Consider the following 20871-nt stretch of genomic DNA (forward strand, 5'->3'; position numbering starts at 1 on the left):
GGGTTGACGTGGTCAGCCCAGGCGGAGCTCAGCTCTCATTACGGGACAGCATAGTAAGTGTTAACTGATTATACAGAGGGACACAGCTCTGTGTGTGTGTGTATGTGTGTGTGTGTGTGTGTGTGTGTGTGTGTGTGTATACGCATGTGCATACACACCTGCCTTCAGCCAAGGGTAGTGCTTTTATCTGGCATTCCAGTCTGCCAAAGGCCCATGTTCAAAGCCCAACTACTGAAAAGTTCATCCCTGGTTTGGCAGGACAGACCCTCAGCCCAGAGCAAATGAAGGAAATAAACAAGGGCCATTCCAAAGGGCTGTGAGTCAAAGAGGGAAGTTCCTGCAAGTGATAAAGTTCAATAAACCAAACAGCCAAACCCATCAGAAAGCATCGACAGACATTCAGGTGACGATATTTATTTTAGGTAGTGACAAAGGGAGGGCAAGAGATAAAAACCAGTTTCTGTGTGAGCAGAGATTATTCGTCTGAGAGCAGGCCCGACGAGACCCAAAGTGTAGCCTTGAACAGAGAGAGACGGCCTCGTGGAGCCACAGGCGTCCACAGGTGAATGCAACGAACGTACGTCTACATGGAGAAGTAGGTTTTAGCACATCAGCTTTGAATGGTGAAAAGCACTGTTCTGCTCTTTATCCCTCCCAAACCCCCTTTAGTTTCTCAGTGATGGGGACTTTTGAACTTTTCCTTCTTAACAAGCCACCCTTGTTAAGAAACTAGTATCCTGAAAACCGAGGTGGCCTTGGATGTTGTCCTCTGTCGCAGCAGACCAAACTTTCCTTGCTGAATCCGACCTCCTAATATATCAACGATGAGTCACACGCAAGCAAACGAGCCGCTATTAGGAAGGAAGATAATGGGGTGACATTTATCAGTGGCTGAATCTTAGCAAATGACAAGCATTGCCTAATCACGGGTCATATTCATATACATTACCTTCCAGATCACCGCTCGGTAGTTCCTGGGATGGTTTCTAACTGTCAATATTTACAAAACCAGGCACTTAACAACACAGGCCAAGCAAGCGGGATGTCTCCAAGGATGAGTCATGCCAAATGAAGCCTTTTATCTAAGGGTCACGGCTCCGTCCTCATTGGCTGGACCACGCTGGGAGTCATAAGGTTATTGAAAAGCACACGCACGGTTACGGGCTCCGGTCGCTTCTCTGGAGGAACCAACATTTACGAAATCGAAGCTGGGGAGGAGAGGGCGTGGGGTCTGAGAGCACACGGAGCTGTCTTTTTTTATCTGCCAGATAGTAAATATAGTTCTGGGGCTAGGAGGAAGTGGCAGAGAGATAGCACCGAGGGCCCGACTCAGCCTCCACCTTGCAGTAGACCCATAATCACACACCCTTAAGTCACACTCTGCCCTTGGCTGGAGGGTCATGCTGAAGATTTTCTCTCTCTACCCTCCCCATCTCTCAAATAATATAAAAAGTTAAAATAAATTTTAAAAACATCGCGACTTCCATACTGTGCAAATTTTCAAATGGACCTGGCTTCTCAATAGGCCCAGCAGATCAGAAGGCTCAGAAATGTTCCCAGAGATCCCAAGATTACTCCACAGTGAAATGACCTCATGATTCCTGCAAAGAGATCACAGCCCATAGCCACTGTCCAGGGCCTTAATTCAAAGGACAACCTCTCGGTAACAGCTGTAGAGAAACATCACATAAGCATCATCTTTAATCACAAAGGGCAACGAGCGAGGGAATGCATGGTCCCGAGAGAGAGCTGGCTGTGGCCCTTCCCGGCTACCAGGCACCATAAAGCTGGGACTGGGGAACGTGCTGCCAGCTGTACAATCGTGTGTGTCCCCAAAAGCTGTGGATCATCTTCGCGGTCTTCCCCCGGACACACCCGGCTGTCATGCGTACCTTCTGGTCATGTGCATACACATACGTGTGCTAAATGAGAACTTGTCGGGGAAGAGAGGCGGGCAGAAATAAATAAATAACTAAATGGCGTTTCTGACTCTACATTAAAGGGCTTTCATGCGTTGCCAGACCTTCTGCAGGATGGCATCTCATGCGGAGCCCTTTATTTCATTTCCTCCTGTTTCCCCTTCTGTTGGGGATAGATACAGGTAAGGAGAGGTGGAGGAGAGCGGGATTTGGGGGAAGAAAATGTGAACAGAGGATGGCCCCCCTCACTGTTCCTCTTTCCCAGACTTCTCAGCTTTGTCTCTGGACGTCCCACAGCACCTTGGACTTGGTTACGTGCTCTACGGACCTGTGGAGAGGCTGTGTTAGTCGGCTAGGGTGGCCGTAAAAAAGCACCATAAACTGGGACAGCTTAAACAACAGAAATTTATTTCCCCACAGCTCTGGAGGCTGGAAGTGCAAGACCAAGGTGTCGACAGGGTTGGCTCCTTCTTGGATGAAGGATCGGTCCCAGCCTTCTCTCCTTGGCTTGTCGATGGCTGTCTTCCCCCCCGTGTCTTCACATCATCTTCCCCTTGTATGTGCCTGGGTTGCGAACTCCTCTTCCTATAAGGATTGGTTTGGGGGCACCTGGGTGGCTCAGTCGGTTGAGCGTCCGACTTCGGCTCAGGTCACGATCTCTCGGTTCACGAGTTTGAGCCCCGCGTTGGGCTCCGTGCTGACAGCTCAGAGCCTGGAGCCTGCTTCGGATTCTGGGTCTTCCCCTCTCTCTGCCCCTCCCCTGCTCATGCCCTGTCTCTCTCTTTCTCAAAAATAAACATTAAAAGAAATTTTTTTTAAAAGGATTGCTTCAGGGCCTCATTTTCACTTAAAATGACCTCATTTTAACGTAACTACCCCTTTAAAGACCCTATCTCCAAACACAGTCATGTTCCGGGGTCCTGGGGATTAGCGCTTCAACATCATGGACGTGAACGTAGAACGTGAACCATAACAGAGGTAAAGCAGGAAGAGAAGTCAGCGAACGTGTGCGGAGTCCCTCCTACAAGCTTGGCCCTGTGCCAGGCAGCAAAGATAAAAGATAAGGAGACCTGGTCACATAGTAACCGAATGACTGAACGACAGCCCCGGATGAATGGGTAAGTGGATGGATCCATGACGGATGAAGTGAATGAACGAACGTCAACTCTGCCGGGTACGGAGACATAGCTGGGTCCAGGGCTGGCAGCCCGCTCCCCCCCCCCCCCCCCCCCAACGACAACGGGGTCTCCGAGATAACGAGGGCAGTAAAGTGACGAAGGGGCCCCCACTCCCCCGTCCGGAGGGGCCGGCAGCCCTCGTCCAGTTGGCCAGGCCGCGAGCAGAGCCGTCACGCAGAGAGGGGCTCGGCGCTCCCGGATGAAAACCAGACTTTTCCTTCACGCTCACCCTGCCGGGCCCCGGGAGGCCCGGGGAGACACCCCCGCTGGGGGTCACAGCAGCCTGAGGCCACAAACCAGATGGAAGGACCCCACGAGCAACATCAAAGGTTAGCCGTGCCGGGAGGACTACCGGTCACCGGGCCGTGGCCAGCTGCTGTGCGGCAGGACAACGCTCCGTCCCTGGGGGCCCTGTCCCACCCGCGCGATGACAGTGAGAGTCTCCACATCCTCGGCCCCGTCCCCTTGAAACTCTGTGCCCGAAACTGCGACCGGAAGCAGGGAGGCCAAGTTAGAGGAACAGAAAGGCGAGTTGCCTGTCAGCTTGGCAGCCAGAGATTCCTCCACTAACCACGAGCACTTCGACTACGTCACTCAGTTGTGACTGTCGGTGCCGCGAGAGCGTTTACTTAATCAGCCTTCAAAGAGATTTCCAAACGGGTATTTCTGTGACCAAACGGGGGTCAGAGCCCCTCCGACATCAATGGGAGCCGGCAGGGGGCAGGCCAGCTGCCGGTCATCTGATCTCCCCAGGCTGGGCACAAACTTTGAACCGGTTCCTGTCGGGTGTCTCTCTCAGACTCCCCATGACCCTGGTCATCGGTCAGTTCCTGAATTGCAACAACACACATACAAATGCACGCACCAACAGACCTCCCTTGCTTGGATGACTCCCTTTCATTGTTTTCCAGCACATTCTCCCTCAAGCCCAAACATAATCCCGTCAGAACAGCCGATCCTTGAATCTTTCCTTTATTACTGAAGATGTGGCTCAAAAGCATCACGCTGGTATTTCCTCTGCCCCAGTAGGGATTTTTATGGGGTTTTTATTTGGTTTCATTTTTGCCATGCTTCTGAGAAGGGTCCCTTTGTTGTTCCTTCACTCGTTGCTTAGATCCTCCGAGGCCGTCTCCTCAGAAAATCGTACAGCTCCCGCCCCAGACCTGTATTCCGCCCCCCGCAAAAAAACTTAGCTGAGAAAACCCCCATCTCTTATGGATTTTTAAGCAATAAAACAGTGGGTTCTGAGGGGACCCCCTGGCCCGGGAGAGGCAGAGGGGAGGCAGTGAGGGCCTGAGTCCTCAGCCTGGGGGTGAGGAAGAGCTCAGCACACCGGGGCAGTGGGCCCATTGTTTGTCTGCCCGGGACAGGAGCCCCTCCTTCTGGAAAATACTGCCTCCCCTGCTTAGCGCAGCGCTAATCATAGGGTCCAAATGCGAAACAGCCATGTGCTCAGAGATCCTTCCCTGGCCACAGTGATTGAGTCAGTGATGGTCATCTGACCCCAGGGAAGGCCATCGAGGCCTCTCTCTGGAACTTTGGAACTCTCAGCCCCTCTCTGGCAGTGATGCTGTGAGGTGTGATGAGCAAACTGCAATCGTGCACACTCCGTGTGGAGAAAGCTTATGAAAGAGATCAAAATCACTGTTTTGCTGGAAGATGATGTGAGAGAAAGGACAGAGCACCCAGCAGGGTCAGGTCCCAGCTGCAAGTGCCTCGGGCCCCTCCCCCCTTGTACAGTTGTCACACAGAGCTCCTTTCTGGAAGCCCCGACTGGTTTGAGCTGCACTTCTGTGCGTGTGACTAATACTAGAGTCCTCATTAAATACACCAGTGACTGGATGCTGGCCATCCTGCCTGAGTAAGACCAGCTGACCTCTGTTCTGGCCACAGAAACAGGAGGGGACCGAGGGGGGAAGAGGTGGGACAGAACTGACCCGGAAGCGGAGGCTGTTCTCCAAGGTGATGGAAGGCATTCGAATACAGAAGCCCCTGCAGCATTTTTTGAGAGGGTTTTTCAGTCTTTACCAAGTCAGTGCTTTTAGGACTATGGACTCTTAGGCAGAGGCGAGGATCTGGATGATTGAAGTGCTTCTTAGAACAGGTTTCAGGCGAGGGCAGCAATGGCGGCTTAGGCTGCGCGCGAAACGACAGATCCATGGAAAACTCGGTGCTCTGGAAGAAAAAGCCAGTCATGACTCTCCTCGTGGGAAGGAAGCAGCTGTGCATCTGGCCGTCTCCTGTCGTCCACTGGCTACGTGGACAAATGGCCTCCAGGAGAGCTGGTGGCTCCGGGCAGTTGAACTGCCTCCTCCCTCAGTCTAACACCTGCCGGGACTGGGCCCCTCAGATCCCAGCTGCTCTCGCAATCCAGTTCCCAAATACGAGGCAGCTCCTGACATGCACACAGACCCAGCAGCGGCCTCAGCTCGGCCCGTCACTGATCTTTGTCGGCCGGAGCCACGGGAAGGCCTCAAGTCAGAAGGGCCTGCCCAACTTCGGGGGAGGCTGCGGAATCCAGCTGAATCCCCTTACTCGTTCAAAAGGGGTCAAGGGAGGGCCACCGCCAGTGGCAGAGAATTTCAAAGCCACACAGGCCCTCTGGCACCACCCTAAGAAACGGATCCAATCCCGAGTCACAGAGGAAGCTGACACTCACTGAATCACCCGTCCACTTCCTCCTCCTCACAGCGGCTCGGCCAAGACCAGCAGCCACTTCCGAGGGACAACTTAGTGGCCGACACTTGGAAAAGTTGATGCCCAGAAGAAGAGCAAACGGGGCCACACTCACACGGCGGGAACCGCTGCCACCAACTTGGCTGTGACGCCCCCGCCCCCTGCATTTTCCAAAGGAAAGCTTCCCATCTTGTGACAGCCCCTGCCCTGCCCTGCACTGCCCTCGGCTGTGCTATTTTTCACTTCCCTGTTCAGAACACGGCCACAGTGTCCAAATGCCATGAATCATCACCACCGAGCAACGGCCCTTCAGCAGAGCAGGAAACCACTGAGCACCAGACCTAGAAGGAAGGGCTCCCTGCCGCAGCCCCCTTCTGCCCCAGCCGCCCATCTTGGCCTGAGGCCACAGCGGAGGCTGCGGGACAGACCTGCCGCTCCACGCACTCAGCTTCTCCACCGTCGTCCCTGGTGGCTGCCCTCCACTCTCCGATCCACCCTTTGCACTATGTCACGGGCAGCCCCGGGCATTTCTGACTCTTCCAGAGGATTTCTTGGTTGTATTAGCTAAAGCCAGTCTCGGGAGAGAGGTGGGGAGATCCGTTCAGACCAAGGGAGATGCCGTCAGTGGACGTGGCATCGAGCGGAGGCACGAGCGGGACACAGGGGGCCAGCTCTCGGCCTGCAAAGAGCCTCAAAATTATGGCACGGATGTCCTCCCTGTCATCCAGGCCCCTTCATGACCAGAACCCTGTGGCCTTCTAGGCAGGTGCCCAAAAGTAGCCGCAAGTGAGCCTGTGATTAAGTAAGTCAGTGAAGGATTATGGGCCTCAAAGAGCATCCAGCTCTTCGGCGGGGGCTCCGGGCTCCTCTGAACGATATACGTCTGCTCTCACGCCAGGCTCAGAACCCGATATGAAGTCATTACCTTCACCCCTGCTTAATCACAGACAGTGCCATTCAAAACCAAAACGACGTTGGAAATGCAAAGCTACGCGACAAGATCACTTTTAACCTATCACGTCGGCCAAGACCCTAAGTATCCACCACGGCAACAGTCAGTGTTGGCCAGAGAGTGGGAACGGATGGCTCTCCTCCGTGCTGGTGGACACAGAGTGCTACACATCTTCTGGAGGCAGTTTCACCCTGTGCGTTCCAGTTATTAAGGAGCGGCCTTTGACTCCCGGATTTCAACACGAGGAATTGCTCCTCAGCTGAACAAGCAGCAAAACGCACAAGATCGAAGTACGAAGAGAGCACACACGCACACAAACCGGAAAAACCTAGAGGTGAATGAGCCCGTGCACTATAGTACGTCCAATGAAATACCGTGCGGCCGTTACAAATAATGTTGGAACTCTACCTCCAACGCCACAGAACAATATCAGCACAGATCACTTTGGCAAGTGACACGTAGAAGACAAAACACGTACAGCCCATTTATGTAACCGTGTGTTGATGGCATGCATGCATAAAAGACACCTGGCAGGTTTATCAAGTTGTTAGCAATGCTCGTCTCTGCAGAGGTGGATTTCAGCGTAACATTTCACCTTTTTTTCACATTTTCTGTATTTCTTAAAATTATCTACAAGCAATGTGAAGTATTTTTAGGATCAGTGAAAATATGTATTTATTTTCCTTTTTCAAACCCAAAGCGACCCAAAAGCAAAACCTGTCTTCCTGGCGGGCAGTATCTGTCCCAGAGAAGCTGCATGTGCTCGTTCTGGTAGAAGGCGTTATTGCAGATCATTCTACCAGGAGGCCTTGGGTTCCAGGAGCCTGGGTGGCTCCGTCGGTTAAGCATCCGACTCTGGATTTCAGCTCGTCGTGATCTCCTGGTTTGTGAGTTCCAGCCCCGCACCGGGAGCTCTGTGCTAACAGTGTGGAGCCTGCTTGGGATTCTCTCTCTCTGCCCCTACCCTGCTCGTGCTCCTTCACTCTCTCTCTTTCAAAATAAATAAATAAACTTTAAAAACAAAAAAAGAGGCCTTGGGTTCTACCTTGTTTCCCCTGAGTTCTGATGGGCTGAACTGGGTCCACCTGTGCTTTTTTGAGCAGCCCCTGTGTGTACTCGATTTATCAGGATGGCTGGCCAGGGTTGGGTGGAGGCCGGGGCATGTGAGGGTCTTCTCCCGCAGGTGCCAAATATCCAGCGTGGTCATCAAATCCCAGATTTCAGTGCCACCCAGACAGGTCTATGTTGCCAAGGGATTTCAGATGTTTTGAAAGTATATGAATCACAACACCTTATCTACTCAGCTCCAGAAATAAATTCCAGGAGACCCTTGAAGAGCATAGAAATCTAAAACCAGAAAGAGCTTTAAGCAGATCATCTATTCTAGAAACAATCTAAGTGTCCATTGATGGATAAAGGGATAAAGAAGATGATAGATAGATAGATAGATAGATAGATAGATAGATAGATAGACGCACAACAGAATATTACTTGGCCATAAAAAATAAGATCTTACCATTTGTGACAAGACAGAGGGATCTTGAGGGCATTACGTTAAGTGAAATAAGTCAGACAGAGAAAGACACATACTGTATGATATCACTTGGACACAAAATCTAAAAAGTAAAACAAGGGAACCAACAAAACAAAATGAAAATCATAAATACAGAGAACAGAATTGTGATTGCCAGAGGAGGAAGGGGCTGCCAGAGGGGCGGGTGGAAAGATGAAGGGGGTCAAGAGGTACAAACGCCCAGTTATGAAATAGGCAAGTCCTGGGGTACAAGAGACAACATGGTGACCTGTAAGTTACCAAGGGCGTAAATCTAAAAATTAACGCTGGGTGGTAACAGATGTTAACTAGACTTACTGTGTTGACCATTTTACAAGATACACAAATATCAAATTGTTATGCTGTAGGCCTGAAACCAATACAATGTTACATGTCAATTATACCTCAATTAAAACAATTTTTTTTCTTAAGTATCTCTTCTGGACCTCGCATTTGACACGTGAGGGAACCAAGGCACAGAGAAAGTGAAGTGACTTGCCCAAGGTCACGCAGCTTAAGGGTGACGGAGCCCAGAAGAGAACGTGTGTCCCCTGACCTGCAATCTGAGGTTCTTCATGCTTTATCACAACTGGGACCAGCACGTGGGTGGAGGTGGATAGTAGCAGGTGTCCTTCGTACCTTCAGAAACTCCTCCTGTGGGGGGTCCAGAATGGACTACCTTGATCCCAGGCTCTGGAGAAGGGTCTAGTTAGAGTTACATGTAGGCATTCTTAACAAAGATGTCATACATTTTTCTATAAGGGGGTGTGTATAAAGTTTTCATCACAGTTTCAAAGGGATCTCACTGTGCAACAAAAATTAAGAACCAATGAACTAGACGGTGGGTTGGCAAACTTTCTGTACAGAAATTTTACAGAAAGCAAATACTTTGGCTTTGCAGGCCATATGGTCTCTCTGTCCCAATTATTCAGCTCCCTCATACAGCTCCCATGCCCCCTGTACTGCAAAAGCAGTCACAGAAAATACAGGAACAAATGGGCATGGCTGTGTTCCAATAAAACTTTATTGACAAAAATAAGCTGTGGGCCGTATTTGGCCTAGGCGGTGCTTTGCCAACCCCAAGCCAGAGGATCTGATCAACTACCTTCCCCTTACTTCACGTTTTGCTTCTGGTCATATAATCACTTGCCAAGCTCCCTCTTTTATCAGGTGAACTGAAAGACGGCCATATTCCTGCGGACCCGGCTCTTTGCCAGGGACCACCAAGGAAGTGGGGAAACACATAAAGGGAATTTGTTTCACTTTTTCATTAAACAACAAGTTCTTTGAATTCTTAATTGGAAACTTTCACACATGAATTGAGGTTGCCGCAACTCATTTCCTGCAGTCCTGCTCACCGTTTATTTTGAGCAAAATAATTGTCAGACGTGGAGGGTGACCTTTGACCTCCGGTGGCTGCCTGCGATATACTTTACGGGCTCATTTGCATGTGGGGCATTAGAAACACACTGGCATATTCTTCTCTTTTTACATCAAATTCTGATTCCTTGATTAACTAGGAACTAAAACAAGATCTCAAGACAGAACACGGCCACGAAGGACTGGGGACTGTTTTCCCCCCTTTCAGTTGTTGGCAAGGAGACTCCTCGATTCAAATCGGGAAGCAGGGCTGAGCACAGCACCCATTGAGTCAGGCCCTGTGAGGGAGGGGGTGGCCACTGCACAGAGCACAGGATGGGGATCCAGGATATTTGTCCCCTGCTCTCGTACAAAAGGTGAGATTTATAAACAACAGGGAGTCTTTCCTCTGTTGGACCTCCATGCAGGACCTGTCACTCTCCTGCCCGACAGCCCCTGACCCATGCTGAGAAGGCAGAGACGAGGAGGGAGAGGACAGAGTGGTTCTCTCGGGGAGTCTGTCCCTGCCCTGATTAGGACAGAGAGGGAGGGGCAGAACTGAAACTGAGAGAAGATGGCAGGACAGCCTCCCTCAGCCTTGCCCAGCCCCCTCTCTGGCCTTGACCTTTGCAAATTTTGGTAGCAAAAGGACTGAGTCAGTTAGTCCTAAATGTGAGAGGCAGGTGTTTTTCCATTAATATGACATTCGCTGTAAAGACAACATGCCCATATACATCAGAAACACCCCTTGTGGACGCTTGCTTAGAGGTGGGGATGTTTTCTGGGTTATAGACCCCTTTTCATGCCTCAACATTAGGACACACATGAACACACCTCTCCAAGGGATACAAGAGATGAAAACTCTCCTTCCAAAAGGAGGACAGAGGCAATGAAAGATCTGGTGATGAGCCAATGTGAGTCCAGGACTGGGGCTCCCACCGGGTGTCCTGGTCCCCTTCCACGCTTCCATCAAGCTGGCTCCTACTGACAACAGTTCCAACAACATCTCAAGAGGCTTCCAGAAGATTCGGAGGTGCCCCGTTGTCTTCCTTTTTTTCTTTAAGTCCGGATATGTTTTCCAGCCTTCCCATGGAAAATCCCTGAGCGGGCCACTTCCTGTTTTTGTTTTGTTTTCCTCCCTCCCTGACTGGTGTGACCTTTGACCTTCTGTCCTCTGTCAGGATCTGATCTTCTGCTCAAACTGGGAAACTAATCCCTGGTGCCAAACAGTACATTCGGCACCCAGCTGGGAAAAGGGGGCGTTCTACCTCAGCCCTGCTCACTCCCTGTGATGTGCTTAAACAAACCCGTTCTCTTAAGGGTCCTCTGAGTTGCTTTCTCACCCAAGAAAAGGGATGCTGAGGAGGATAGGAGATTTGGTTTTGGAGATGCTTGCCCAAAGAAGCACAAATTTTAGTCACAAGTGTTTCTGAGTTCTGATCCACTTTTATCTGGGGCTAGGGAGTATCCTTTTGCTTTGCTAACTAGACCAGGTAGGAGGGTGCCCTGGTCCTGGACGGTTCTTTTTCCTTCTTTCCACTGCTTTGTCCCCTTGCTCTGGGCCCAGCGTTCCTGGCCTACCTAGAGAGAGTAGGAGCTGGCCCAAGGCCACTCTTCTAAGCGTCTTCTCAGCTCTGCAGTCCTATTTCCAACACGGTGTCTTTGCTTTGTTTATTCTCTACTTCCCACTCCCGGGCAAGGACGGGCACATGGCGGGCAGGCCTCTCCAGCACCGGCCACCAGCACCGCACCAGAGGCCATGGCTCTAGATCAAGCTGGCTGGAAACTCCGGGCCCCCACCATCTCCAGAGGGGGAACATGTGACACGGTCAGACAAAGGAGGTGTTAACTATGCGCTGGTCTAACGGGGAATTTCCCCAAGCACATCTGGCATAGACGAGTGAAAAGGAAGAGAGAAGATACCGAACAATAAACCACCACCGCCTCTGAGAATTTACTGTCTGGAGCAGGGGTCCGCTGCTGCATCATGAGGGCCCCTGGGTTGAGCCCTCCTTTCCCTTGGTCGCCAGCTCCCTGAGTGACCTTCGCGAAGACACTGAACCTCTCTGGGCCTCAGCTGTGCTCTCTCTGCTGATGCCGGAAGAACCCAGACGAGTGGGCGGGGGGGGGGGGGGGGAGGGGGGGAGGGGGAAGGTGCTTCCAGTTGGAAAGAACAACGGCGAGCGAAGGTGAAATCCGGAGGCACCTGGCTCCATCACTGTCTGTCAAGCCCAGCTAGATCTCCCTTAAATCTTACCTCAAGGAAAGGTCACCCAAATTCACATCACAGGAAAATCTGAAGTTTACTCTATTCTCTAAATTGTTTTCAATTTCCCATGGGGGAAAGAGACGCATTCGTTTTGTTAATAAGCAAAGGTCTTATTTCTCCGCCTTCGGTAGTATAAATGTCAAGGAAAAAAAAAAAAAGCTTCAAGTTCAATCAAAAGACAGTTCCAGCATTTTGAAAAAGTCAAGTGGAGATAAAACAGATGATCCTCCGGGGGGGAAAAATGCACCAAAGTGGCCTTAACTCCAAAACCATAATACCTTAAATTATCTAATGTTTAATTCTCTCAAAAAGGCCTCATGGAAATGTAAAAAAAAAAAAAAAAAAAAAAAAAGTTAAAAGCATAGACAGTGCAGAAGAGCCCAGATGAGTCCGGGTTTCTGACACACTGAGATGAATCAAACAAGAAGGCTAAGGAAGCCACGGATGGACAATGAGACATACGTAGAAGTCAAGCCGTAACATACAGCTCAGATTTCTGAAGGCTAATTCATATCAGCCAAGGGGTGAAAGCACCCAAATGGCCATCGATGGATGAATGGATGAACCAACCATGGTACATCCATACAACGGAATAGTGTTCAGCCTTAAAAAGGAGGAAAATTCTGACCCAGGCTACCTAGATGAACCTTGAGGACATCACGCTAAGTGAGACAGGCCGGTTTCAGAAGGATAAATGCCATGTGAGTCCACTCAGACAAGGCCCCTAGAGGAAGCAAATGCATAAACACAGAAAGTATGAATGTGGTTGCCAGGGGCTGAGGGGGAAGGGGAGGAATGCAGACTTACCATTTAATGGGTGCCGACTTTCAGCTGCGGATGATGAAAAAATTCTGGATGGGGGTGATAATGGCACCACCATGTGAGGAAGTTCAACCCACAGAACCGCACGCTCAGAAACGGTTAAGAGGGTAAACGTTATGTGCACTTTGCCACCATTCAACTCTCTTTATTGAAAACTTTTAAAACTTCAGAGCTCTGGATAAAGAGGACCGAGTGACTAAACCTTCCCCCTCTTTACATGCACACATGCCAGCTCTTCTCCGAGAAACCCACTGATTGTGCCTTTCATTTAGGGCCCACAAAGACTGATGCATCCACACACCCAAGCTTCTGCTTCAGAACTTAGCTGGAGCCACCACATCCACATCCGTGAGGCAGAAAAAGGGCAGCGCTTTGCCCCATTTGACTAATGGAAAAACCAAGGGTCATGGAGGTTAAGTAGCTTGCTCAAGGTTACACAGTTCACAGGGTCTGCCCCGGTGAAAAGTTCTTGGTGGAGCTGTCTCCAGATTTATAACCCCCCAAAGCATTGAGTAAACACAGGACAAAATCAACGTTGGTCTGGAGAGACGGGGACGTGCCAGGACCAATTTCCAAAATGAGTTCTAAAACCAGCGCCCCGTGGACAAACACGTTCCCGAAGGATTCACATTCATCTGCTGAAAGCGTGTTCGCAGAGCCCCTCCTGTGGCCGGACTCTGTTAGGCTCAGCGTCCCGAGTCCTGGTCCCTCCCAGAGCACTGGGCGGTGGGTGGAGAGTGCAGAGGTGGGGCAGCAGTGAGGGTGCCCGGAGCACAGGGGGGCAGTTCCGGGTCCCTTGGAGGGGCAGCCCATCCAGTGAGGCCCGGGGGCCACGTGTGCAAAGGCCCAAGATGCACAGAACCCGGTCTTTTCAGAGAGCCACCCCTTCGCTCTCCCACATGCCCCATTTTTCCCTCGAGCCCGGATCGTTCCCCTCCTGCTACAGGCATGTCGTTCCACCCCCCCCACCCCTGGTTACAGACCTGCAGTAAAGTCCACATCCACCTCAGCTATACCTCCCACCGTCAGCTGCTAAAGTTGCTGTAACAGAGGACCACAGACTGGACCACCTGAACCACGGAAACGTATTGTCTCACAGCTCTGGAGGCCAGAAGTCCAAGATCAAGGTGTCGTTTTTGGGTTCCCTCTAAGGGCTGGGAGGGAGAATCCGTTCCAGGCCTTTCTCGTTGCCTTGTCGATGTCCGTCACCCCTCTGTGTCCCTTCACTTCATCTTCTCTCTGTAGGTGTCTGCCTCTGTGTCTCTGGGTCCAAACCCTCTTTTTTAGAACAACACCAATCAGGTTGGGTTGGGGCCTATCCTAATGACCTCATCTCCAAAGACCTTACTTCCAAAAGAGGTCACAGCCATGGGTTCTGGACCTTAAGACTTCAACATTTTTGGGGGCGCCTGGGTGGCTCAGTCAGTTAAGCGTCTGACTTCAGCTCAGGTCATGATCTCATGGTTCGTGGGTTCGAGCCCCACATTGGGCTCTGTGCTGACAGCTCAGAGCCTGGAGCCTGCTTCGGATTCTGTGTCTCCCTCTCTCTCTGTTCCTCTCCTGCTTGCACTCCGTCTCTGTCTCTCAAAAATGAATAAACCTTTAAAAAAGTTCGAAACCCTTCAACATCTTTTGGGGGACGGGGGATACACAATTCAACCCTCCGCATCTCTCTGCTTTCCTTTGTAGCAAAAAGTCCTCAAGAGTCATCTAGACCCAGGGAACCAATCCTGGGGCCAAGGGCTCTCCCTCTGTCGTCCGAAATGTCACTTCTTCCTGATGATCCTCAGACGTGTACCTCTAGCCTCTGCATCGCCAAGGAGCTACCGACTCCCGTGCCTCCATTCCTCACTTCAGTAAACGACACCCCTATTCAGGGCAAAGCACCCGGTCATCCTTGACTATCCCCTTTTCCCCTCACGCTTGACATCAGCAAGGACGGCTTTATCTTCAGCATCTGTTACAAATGCTGGGCCACCTCCTCGCCATCACCCCTCCCCTGGAGCAGTGAAGGAACCTCCTAATGGCTCCACTAAACTCATGTACTCCTTCCCCACACGGCAGCACGGGATCATGGGAATGGCTACCGTGATGTGAGCAAGAGGGCTGCCGTGGCGTCCAGCCTCCCTTCAGAACGTGGCCCTGTATCAGCTTCTTCTGGATCCCCCCCACCCCGCCCCCCACCCCCGCGCAGCCCTGCGGAGACTCAGATTAGTTCCACATGGAGCCACAGCCTCTCGATCTTCCTGCCTCACTCTGAGGGCTCCTTTAGAACTGTGCCTGTCTCTGCAACACCATTACCCTTCATAAGTCCAGAACCCACGCGTGCCCTCGGTCAAGCTTCACGCCCTCCCAGGACAGCAGCCCTCCGTGTCGTTCCCCCAAACATTGGCCCTGCTTCCCTCCAGCCACATCCCCCACCCCCTTACCGCCGCCTCCCACCCCTCTTGCCATCCTGATCGGCCTTTCTCCCTGCACCTTCCCCCCTTGTCGCTCCCACCCACCCCTTCCCCCTCTTTAGGACTCAGCCTGAATTAAAGTGTTGCCTTCTCCCCTGCCTGGGCCAGCTAACTGGCCCACTGACTGTCCTAATTAACTCGGAGGGGTGTCTTAATCCATTTTGGCTGCTATAACAAAATAACTGGCTGGGAGGCTTACAAACAACAGACATCTATTTTCTCACAGTTCTGGAGGATGGGAGTCCAAGATCAGGGGTGCCCGTGTGATCAGGCTCTGGTGAGAACCCTCTCTGGGCTTGCAGACTGCCACCTGCTCACTACATCCTCACGGGATGGGGCACGCGCAGGATTAGAACACTAATGCCACTCATGAGGGTGCCACCCTCGTGACCTAAGCACCTCCCAAAGGCCCCACCTCCCAGTGACATCATACCGGGCATTAGGATGTCAACATACAGATCTGGGGGGACACAAACATTCAGCCTATAGCGGGGGTGGGCTTTGAGATAGGGCACAGGGTGGAGTATAATGGTGACACTGCCAGGGTCACATTTGAATTCCAGGCCCATCATTAATTGACAGTGTGACCCTGGGAAGGGTCCCCCTTTACCCCTGGGAGCTTCCATTTCCCCCTATCTAAAATGCAGCTAATCACCGATGCAAGAAAAAAATGCTCCACATCACTTATCATCAGGGAAATGCACACCAAAACCCCCTCACACATGTCAGGATGGCTGTTTAAAAAACAATAAAAATTAGAGACAAGTCTTGGCAAGAATGTAGAGAAAAGAGAAGCCTTCTGTACTGTTGCTAGAGACATCAACTGGTGCAGCCATTACAGAGAGCAGTACGGAGGCTCCTCAGACAATGAAAACTAGAGCTACTATATGAGCCGGGAATCCCACTTCTGGGTATACATACAAAAGAACCGAAATCAAGGTCTGGAAGAGACAGCCGCCCTCCTATGTTCACTGCAGCATTATTCCCCATAGCCAAGAGAGGCGAACAACCAAAATGTTCTTCAAGAGGTGAACGGAAGAAGATGAATTGTACACGCAATGCAGCGCGGGGCTACTCAGCCTTAAAAAAGGAGGAAATCCTGCAGGATGGGACAACACGGCCAACGTTAATAAATCACCCTCGATGACATTGAAGAACCAATATCGTTTGCCAAAACACTTCCTGCTTGCTACCTAGTCAAGCGGCAACGCAGATTTTGGTCCCCACCTCCCAAGGGCAAGGGGGAAGGGCGAAGGAAGCTCTTTTTCTTCTTCAGGGCCGAAACAACTGACCAGCCCCGGCGAGGGGGAACAGGATTCACTCGCTTCCAGCAAAGCACGGAGACAGAAGAGCACAGAGGTGCGGGAGGAAGCCTACCAAGGCCGTCCGGAGCACAGAACCCCGCATCCCAACGTGGTCCGGCCCCCCCTTCCTTCTGCGAAGGATTTACCGTAAATCACCAGATCTTCAGACACTGTTTCCCCGCTTCTCAAGGGCAAATATCACACAAGCTGATCTGAACCTTCAAGGGCTTCTGCGACTTTCAGACCGAACAATCCGGGAGTTCTATTTGGAATGGTCCCCGGAGGCCTTCGAAGCCGGGCCCCGTGGATCCCAGGAAGCACTGAACTGTGCGCACAGACCCCGTCAGCCCCACACCTCACTTCTCTGGCCTCAGCGCCCAGCCACCAGGCACCTGTCCCCATGTCACCGGTCATCACAGGTGGATCGGGCGCAGAAGATGCCCGAGGACTGGCAAGGATTGACGCTGGTCCGTCATCAATTTAAAGGATGACGCTTTTGCTACGTACACGCACACACGTCCGCGAATGCATGCACCCTGTTCTCCCTGCATGTTTTTCTTATGCTCCTCACAGAATCAGGTAGAAGGTGAGCCCTCTCGTAACAGATGACGACTCCGAGGCCCGGAGAAACCCAGTGGCGGGCCTACGGCCCGCCACAGTGAAAGCGAGCCAACACTGCCTCTGAGCCTCTCCCTCTGTCCCTGCTCAGTGCCCTTTGGAACTGCTCCCTCTCCTTTCTTGCCAACACACGCCCTTCTCTCCCTGCAGAACTCAGCTTTCTTCTACCAGCAGGACCCCTTTGTGACCAGCCACCCCTAGCCCTTGTCATGCTACTCCTGAAAACAAGTGTCAGCCAGGGATGACCCCAAGCTCATAGAAGTGAAAGGAGCAGCGTGCCCTGCGGGCAAGACACAACCTCAGCAGGTGTCCTGTAATGCTGCTTCTCAGGCCGGCCCGTGCCTCTCCTATGGAAGAAAGAACCTTGGAAGGCATTGTCCTCAACCTCTTTCATCTGGTCCCCCCTTCTTTTTAAATTTTTTTTAAGTTTATTTATTTTTGAGAAAGAGACAGAGAGAGTGAGCAGGGGAGGGGCAGAGAGAGAAGGAGAAAGAGAATCCCAAGCAGGCTCCGTGCCGTCAGCATGGAGCCCAGTGTGGAGCTCAAACCCACAAACTGAGATCATGACCTGAGCCGAAACCAAGAGTCAGACGCTTAACCGGCTGAGCCACCCAGGCGCCCCGGTCCGTCCCTCTAACGGTGTTCTATAAAAAGCGTGGACCCACACTTGTCTCTCAGAGAACAGGTCGGGCACAGGGCTGCAGGACTCCCGGACGGGCTCCAGCAGGCGCCTGAATCCCAATGACAGCACTGTCCTGACGGGCGTCAACTTCTCCCATTTCTCTTCTCTTCTCAGGAAGCCACCCAGACAGCCAACAGCTATCAGAAACAGAGTTCCCCGGCAGGCCCTTCCTGGAGGGGGAGGCCTCTAATGGGAACATAATACCTGCCCAGGAGACCTGAAACAGACCCCTCTTCAATACACGCTTTGTCAATCGAAGTCTGGTCAAAATGCATTTATTAGACAAGTAGGAGATGCAGGCTCATGAGAGCGAACGGAATCCACAGTTGGTTTGCAAGCCTCCCTCTGAAATCACAGAAAAATACATCTTACAATTTATCCTACAGATGCCATCAGATAAAGGATGTGTGTGTGTGTGTGTGTGTGTGTGTGTGTGTGTGTGTGTGTCTGGATTCTGTGCCTGTGTATGTGTGTGTGTGGGGGGGGGGGGTGTATGGGAATCCTGTGTGCATGTATTTATGTGACTATGTATGTATGTGAATGTACACAACATTCACATACACACACACACACACACACACACACACACACACACCTGTTCGTTTACATATTTTACATATTACCTTTGACCATTTGGAGCTATAACTTGCAGACCTGAATAGCTCCAATACAGACCATCTGGCCCACAAAACTGAAAATATTTACCATCTAGTCCGTGATAGAAAGTCGGCCGACCCCTCGGTTAAATTAGGATTACTCTATATGAGGCTCTTAAAATTACTATGCAAATCTATAATCGTGGCTGTAGAAAGTTGTCATGATGTATTACTAAGCAAGAAAACTGGTTGGAAAATGTTGACTTAACCCAATTCTTATAAAAAGAAAATATACTCAACTAAGTGTGCATATGCGTGTAGAAAAATACATCTATTTTCCCCAGAAACTTGTGGAAGGAGGGAGGTAACAGGTCGTTTCTTAATTTCTTCTCTATACTTTTCCTTTTATGTCTGATCTTTTTAAATAATGAGTACACGTCACCTTTTCATTTAAAAAATAATAGCAATGAAGGGGCGCCTGGGTGGCGCAGTCGGTTGGGCGTCCGACTTCGGCCGGGTCACGATCTCGCGGTCCGTGGGTTCGAGCCCCGCGTCGGGCTCTGGGCTGATGGCTCGGAGCCTGGAGCTTGCTTCCGATTCTGTGTCTCCCTCTCTCTCTGCCCCTCCCCCGTTCATGCTCTGTCTCTCTCTGTCCCAAAAATAAATAAAAAAAAAAAAACAAAAAAAAAAACAAAAAAACAAAAAAAAATAAAAAATAAAAAATAAAAAATAATAGCAATGTTCTTTTCATGCCCCACTTCTGCGCCCTCGTAGCCCCTCGTACCCAGACGGAGGGGGCCCGGACTGAGGGGGGGGGGGGAGACGGCGTGGCTTCATGAGTGGGGAGCCAGAAAAGGGCCTGGAGAGGCAGCCCCAGGGAGAAGACCTTGCTGACTCCCTCACAGGGGCCTCCGGCCTAAGCAGCTAGCTTCTGCTTCCGGGTTCCTTCCCCCCTATAAGCCCGGCACTTGGCTGAGGCCCAGGCTGTGATGGCGAAGGCTCATCTCACCGAGAACCACCTCCCTCGCGCCCAACCTGGCAGAAAAAGAGTCTGGAGAGCCTTCTCTCTCCCGAGCCAGTCCCTAGCCTCGACGCGCGGGGCGCCACAGGAGTTGGCCTGGCACTGAGTGCCAGGTCTCTGAGGAGACAGATGCATGGTGTCCAGACATGAATGGCTTATTTTTAGAAAAGTCCACCCTTGTGACCTGGCCCCACTCCAGGGTGAGAGATGGCATTCCCTCTGACTCAGCTCCCCAGACTGACCCCATTTCAGAGGGCCGGGGTAGCTTCCCCTCGCTGATGTGAGCCAAGGACAGCCCAGGCCTTCAGCAAAAGCAGCTCAAGGCATCTCCAGGTCCTTCTGGGCCTACGTGAGGGCTGCTTCTGAAGAGAGCACGGCCATTCCCTTCGCAGCCTGTGCTTTGCCACACAGTGCAGGCCTTCTGCGCTACCTCTCCCAGATCCCCGTTTTCCCAGCTAATTTGCAAGTGACAATCGACCTCCCCCTGTGGTTGCTCAGCCCGGCCGGCTCCATCAGATTGCAGGTTCAAGGGAACTGGACGGCTGCCTCCTCCCTCCTCCTCCCACACAGGCCAAGAGTCCCAGTCCTGCACTCCTGGTCCTCCACACGGGTCTGTTTCTCAGGCATTTCTTCTTCCATCGGGCCCCGCAGTACGCCCAATGAAGGGAGGAATAGCTTTCCCCCCAGGAAGACACCAGAACTCATGTTCCACTGTAATTCACTGCATAGGTTTGACAGAAAGAAGTGCCATCAATGTCAAGGACAGCAGTGCCACACACGGCTGTCTTGCTAGAGAGGATCGCAGACCTAGTGGGTTTGTAGGGGGTGGGGTGGAGAATGAGAAAGGGGGAGATTGTTGTCCCTCCTGAGGCCGGTGCTTCCAACATCCCAGAGGTAGCAGGACACAGCTGTCCCTCCCCGGTTGTCCCTGGGTGATTGGAGCTGCAGGTGTCAGTTGTCTCAGACCAAAGAGGGCCTGCATGTATTCGAATCTTTGGAAAGAAGTGGCTTCCGTACCTCTGGGCTGGCACCTGGGTTTCTCATTTGCTGCTGTCTCCCACATTCTGCCTTCTCCACCCTGAGCCGCATGAGCATCCCTGACCCCGCCGAACAAGTCAAGTCCTCTCTGGGTGAGGTCAAGAGCCTGACCTGCCCCTTACTTTGTTAGTAGACATCATGCATCAGCTTTTATTCATGCCCTATAAAGCTGTAGCCTTTAAGGTTAGTCTTGCCCACACCTATAATTCTCCACCAGAGCAATTTGTCATGGAGAAAGAACCTTCCAGCAGGCAGTGGCTCTGAGTCACAGCTTCCCAATGTCCCCCCACCCACCCCAGAGGGGCCATCATTAACAGGCACATTTGAGTCTCGGGCCACTCTGGGACATGGAAAAGTTGGCCAAGGCCTACCTATGCTCATAAGGTCAAGGGACTTCTCAGGAAAAACAGTAGAACCCTCTGGATC

General features: G+C 51.6%; 1 protein-coding gene and 1 long non-coding RNA gene across 2 annotated transcripts in view; one reads left to right on the plus strand and one right to left on the minus strand.

Annotated features, from left to right (window-relative positions):
- Positions 1 to 20871, plus strand: part of TBCE (tubulin folding cofactor E) — a 622247-nt gene that overhangs the window by 183836 nt on the left and 417540 nt on the right. The window lies entirely within an intron of this gene.
- On the minus strand, positions 2306 to 11685 carry LOC144613152 (uncharacterized). Its single transcript, XR_013550443.2, has 2 exons — positions 3669 to 11685; positions 2306 to 2954 (listed from the first exon to the last, which is right to left on the minus strand). It is a non-coding gene; the product is annotated as an uncharacterized LOC144613152 (long non-coding RNA).

The sequence above is a fragment of the Panthera onca genome, chromosome D2 (assembly GCF_046562875.1).
Source record: "Panthera onca isolate mPanOnc1 chromosome D2, mPanOnc1 haplotype 2, whole genome shotgun sequence".
NCBI classification, from domain to species: domain Eukaryota; kingdom Metazoa; phylum Chordata; class Mammalia; order Carnivora; family Felidae; genus Panthera; species Panthera onca.